The sequence below is a fragment of the Stegodyphus dumicola genome, chromosome X1 (genome assembly GCF_044657685.1).
Source record: "Stegodyphus dumicola isolate Sdum_Otavi_A_Nest chromosome X1, ASM4465768v1".
Taxonomy (NCBI): domain Eukaryota; kingdom Metazoa; phylum Arthropoda; class Arachnida; order Araneae; family Eresidae; genus Stegodyphus; species Stegodyphus dumicola.
The window spans coordinates 252,934,622-252,940,624 of NC_140780.1; positions in this window are offsets into that span (position 1 = coordinate 252,934,622).

Sequence of the window (6,003 nt, forward strand, 5' to 3'; positions counted from 1 at the left end):
AAAGTATGCGAATTCATAGCCAGCACTGTCAACGAGATAGGGGATATGCCAACCTTCGCAGGAGTAAGTGGCAACAGCTTGATTGACCTCACACTTATCATAAGTAGAGACAGAATCAGGATCGATAATTGGAAGGTAACGGACGACGCAAGCAATAGTGATCATAATAATATCTATTTTGATGTCTCCAGCATTCATTACCCAACATGGAGAAGATCGAAAATCAATGTATGACATACCGACTGGCTAAGCTTCAAAAGGGATGTCTCAAAATCTCTAGCAGACCATAGAAATCCGACAACTATCGAAGAAATCGATAAATATATAAGAGAAGTTACCACTAGTCTCCACGAGATCTATCAAAGAACGGTTCTCTCACATAACTCGAAACCAAGACCGCGCACCTATCCATGGTGGACAAAGGATCGCACCGTTCCCAGGAAAAAGGTTAGAGCAACAAGGATGAGATTCCAAAAAACAACTGGAGAGGAAAGGGCCCATAACAGGCTGCTTTACCAAAGGGTACGTGCAGAGTACCGGCAAAAGATGTATAAAGAAAAGAAAAAAAGCATGGGACATGACTGTCAGCTCTACGTTCGGAACATACTTCGATCTAGCTAAATGGAAGAGCATGGATCCATTACAGATAGGTTCAGTTCAAAAAGACAATGGCACAATTACGAGCACAATTGAGGATACAATTAGAAAAATAATGAGGTTCCATTTTCCAGAAGACGACCCCAACCAGGACTCTACATATCACGCAGATATCCGTGCCCAATCAACCGAGATTCCAAATTCGGAAGACGATCAGCCGTTCACACTCAAAGAAATACAACGTACGATAAACTCAACATGCAGAGGTAAAGCTCCTGGTCTGGATGGCCTCACGATTGAAACCATAGAAGAGCTTAGGCTCGCGGACGACAAACAAATTCTAGCACTCTGTAACAAGTACCTTGAATTAGGTTATTTTCCAAAGGCATGGAAAAACGCAGAACTAGTATTGTTCTAGAAAGAGGGAAAACCAAAGTCCAAGCCCAGTTCTTACAAACCTATCTGCTTACTCTCAGCGTGGGGCAAAGTCCTTGACGAGATGCTTACGCAGAGATTAACTTGTTACCTGGTCAAAAACAAACTACTAAAACCCGCCCAATACGAGTTTACTAAAGGGCGGAGCACCACCAACGCCCTCAACCGTGTTCAAGACATCATCTTAAATAACAGACAAAATAACCTCCATACGCGTATAATATCGCTTGGCGTAGCGTCAGCATTCAATAAACTATGGTGGCCAGAGCTCAAAACAAAACTAAAAGACCGGCGATGTGTCCAAAGAATCTGTACCAACTGATCACAAACTATCGCACTGTTTTGAATTAGCTGAGAAATGCTTGGCGCCAGAGCGGAATGTTGGCTAATGGCGCATGCGCCGCCGGAATTGGCGTTGAAATGTATTCTGTGAAAAACTTGATTTTGTGGTACATTGAAAGTTGCGATTCATATGTTACGCTGTAAGGTGAAACTTAGCGCCGGAGTGTCGCTATGGAAAATAAATGTATTGAAACTGTGTAATGTGTGTGTGGAGTTATTTTATTATGATATACAGCTATTGACGGGAAACAGAATAAGTCATTTCAAGTTTTGAAACTACCACACAGAACGTCAAGTAACCTACAAAAGAGACGCCCTAAATATTACAATGAATTACCACAAAGGAGCCCCACAGGGGTCTAATATCGGACCGATCCTGAGGAACATAATTGCAGACTCAGCGCTGAACATCAACTTTGGAGACAATGCCAAGATACAAGCTTACGCCGACGATATTATACTCATAATAGACGGAGGCAACAGGACAACAAAAGCCATACACTTAGACTTTGTGACAGACCAAACTATAACAATACAGCGTAAAGCAGACGCAGCACTCAAATTGCTTACAAAATGGAGCCAAGATAACAAACTGTGTTTCAGTATTGAAAAGACACAGATGATAGTCTTTCCAAAGCGCTCAAAAATAGACGCGAATCCACCACGCATAAAGTGGGAAGGGCATCCACTGCGACGCCAGGATACCATTAAATATCTCGGATTCACGCTTGATAAGAAGCTCATGTGGGTATCACATCTTACGGAAGTCCGAGATAAGACGCATCAAATCATCAAGAAACTAAACAGGATAATCACAGACAAGTGGAGCCAAAAGGGCGCCTGTTAAAACATCTATACCTAAATGCAATTGAACGCATGATCCTCTACGGCTGACCAGTCTGGATGACTGACACAGCAAGAATATATCAAAAACTACAACAAATACAGCGAGTAATCCTGTTAAAAATCACCAGAGCGTATAGCACCACATCAACCGCAGCACTTCAGGTTCTAGCTGGTACGCTCCCACTCGACCTAAAAGCAGAATTAGAAAGATCAATCTATCGACTTCTACACTACAAAGAGGACCTTCACACTAAAGAAGATTTACATATATTCTATGCCAGCATAGTAAGCTTCCAAGATCCCCTGTCTTACACCCAGGAGATCTACCCATCCTTCCCTGGTGCAAATGGCCACCCTCAGGACAACAAAGAGAGATTTTCTCTGACGGATCAAAAATTTCAGGACAAGTAGGGGCAGCGTTCACGGTTTTTTTCGAACAATGAAGAAATTTATCAAGCACAATTCCGTCTAAGCAACCATGCTTCAGTCTTCCAAACCGAGTCCCTCGCACTCAAAGAAGCAGCACTATGGTTAGGTACGCAACCAGCAGCTCATACCTCATTTTTCACAGACAGCATGAGCGCTCTGAATGCGCTGAATTCCTTTCCTCCAAAACACCCACACACGGCAGCACTTAGAGAGATCCTCTTGACGTTAGGCTCTTCCATCCCTTTAAAAATCAACTGGATAAAAGGACATACTGGGCAGAAAGGCAACGAACGAGCTGATGAACTACCTAAGACTGCAGCTCTCAAACCAGAAATTGACAAGGAAGTTCCGCTTTCCGCAGAAGTTGCAAAAAGGCTCCTCAAGAGAACATTCCAAGAGACGTGGTCATCACGATGGCAGGAAGAAGAGACAGGAAAATTTACTTACAACATCGTCCCAATACCTTCTCTCAAGAGGATCAAATGCAACTGACTCTTTATCCAGGCCTGTACCAACCACGAGAAATTCCCAGCGTATTACAGGCGATTCCTCAGACGGAACGTCAACTGTTCTTGTGGTTTTCGCGGGGAAGACGCGGACGCACTTCATTACCTGCTCTCCTGCCCTCTGACAGAGAACCTTCGACAGCAGTTCTTTCCTTCCGACTACATCACATATCCTGTGAATAGACTGTTCACGGACTATTACTGCAACAAGGGCATCTTAGAGATAATGAAGCAATTGAATGAAAATAATTATATCCAAGAAACTAAAGATTAATGTAAAATGTAGAAAGGTGGCCTAACCGTCAGATTGCCAGCAATGACTAGGATGACTTCCTAGCCCTGTAGTGACATTAACTTAGTTTGGCGGAACATGTTAAGTAAAGTGACGATACCATACACTCAGATGTACACAATGATTTTGCCTTTGTGAGCGGTGGGTCCAACAAAGATATTATGATTGAGCTCCTCTGGAATGGCGTCTTCAGTAAAGGGTCTTTTGCGCTGAAAGGAAAAAACTAATATGTCATTTGGTAGAAAAAATAACATGCATAAAAAAACTGGGCAACAACTTATGAAAATGTTAAGTTTTTCACAAATACATACTTTTTCTCGAAATGGCTTGTTTCTTTCGCTTTTCATTTGGTGCAAAGGTTTAACCGGGTGTCTGATTGTCTTGGACTACCTTGAGTTCGAATAGGTTGCAGTTTCCGATACTCAATACTTCATCGTTCAAAGGCATAGGTTCTTTCTGAAACATGTTTCCGATATCCATCCGAAAAGTGATGGCAAATTAAGAACACATTGCAAGTTCAAAAATAAAATATTTTTTTAAAGATTAAAATTCTGAAAAACAGTATTTTTTCAAAGAATTACCTACGTCTGTAACGTTGTTGTTTCGTTGCTGTCCTGAATTCATGTTCGAAGCGATGAAGCATCAAATAAAAATCTAAAGACGAAATTAACAATGATAATCGATTGTCCAAGGGGAAAAAATGTACACTGCTCAAAAAAAAAAAAAAGGGACAGTGCTATATCTCCCGTTCTACTGGGGCGATTCACGAAATTCAAATTGCGTTCTTCATGTCTCGAAAGCGCGACTTAGGATATATATTAGATTTATATATAGCACTATTCTAACATAAGTATTTTGACACAAAATCGGACTTTTTCTGAAATAACATACCAATTTTTTTACATATTTCGATTTTACGACTCAAATTATGCCAGAATACCAAGTTTTGTAAAACTCGTACGAGTAGTTTTTGAAATATTAGCTCTCAAAATTTTAGCTCCTCAATGTTAATTGAATTTGGCAAATATTTATTTATATCTCTTTTTTTATTAAACTTTTTTGATTTTTTCTCTCACATTTCGAAATTTAGGTTCATTCCAAATAAAATTTACCCATTTTTTGTGTTTTATTTTTTAAATTTCTATTTTTAAATATTTTTTATAAATTTTTCGAAAAACATTTTGAATTATAACCTATAAAATTTTTACCATCATCTTAAAGTTGGTATATTTTTAAGCATATCTGCAAAAAATTAGACTTTTTTATTCAAAATTTTCTAAGATATACACAAATTTACATATTTTCGCGTTTTGAAATTTGGCATCTTTTTTTTGAGCGATAATAACGCCAAATGTGGTCTATGGATTTTTGTTACACTGTATTACCACAGCTATTTTTAACCTTAAATTTCAAGTAAAATTTTACGGAGAATTAATTATATGACATTTTTTCCCTCAATGATGCGTAATAAATATTTATTAATACTATATGAAAAGCTATTTTTATAAATAAATTTTTAAATATTTTTTTTAATTTCTCTCTATCTTTTTTTTTTTTTTTTTTTTTTTTTTTAAATAAGAGTAAATTTTTGTATGAGTAAATTTTTACCTTCGGCGTTTTATCGTCTGCTACTTTACTTCGATTAAATCGAATTGTCTAAAACTGAGAATTTTCGTTTGATGTTTATTTGAATTTTCTGACATTAACTGCACAATTTATTTCTAAGCAAACTGATGCTTTTGAAGTGGCTGAAAGAGCGGCTGGTACTATCATCCATATTTTTAAAGCACAGTATATTTTTATAGAAACATAAGATTTAGAATAATCATTTTTATAAAAGTCAAATTATGATATAAATATACAACCCTCTAGAGACTGAATTAATGGAAGTTCAATGGTTATGTAGAAATGATCTGCAGCTACTTAATCGCTGGATAAGTCAGCAGATTCCGTGGACAAGTAAGAATAATTATATAAACGACACCCAACATTCTGAATTCAATTAACAACGAGGATACGATGTTTATTAAATGAATTCAAGAAGTTTTAAAACATAAAAAATCAACTCATTTTTTATCCTAAAATGTATTTTTATGCGTAGCGTATTTTCATTATTCTAATTTAAAATTCTAATAATTCTAATTTAGAATGTAATTGTCAAGAACTGATTCCTAATCATCAGTAATATAATAAGTAATTATTACGGTTATTAATAAATCATTCTTATAAAGTAATTGCAAATATTTCAAAAAACTTTCTGTCTGAATGCAAATATTTTTCTGTGCAAATATTTTAAATTTTATATTAATGAAGACTGCACACGATATTATTTATTTGCACTTCAATTCTTAACGTCAGTTCTAGTAGAAGTTACAAATCAATTATATTTAATTAAGGATTGGATTGGATTGGATTATTTAATTATGGCAAAGCAAACGAGGGCTATCTGCCTAAAGGGAGGGAGGCCTTCGAGGAGGACTTTCTAAGGGAAACTGGCTCGTATACACGTTACACATCGGGAAAACCACGAAAACACCCATGCAACCAGCCTGTTCG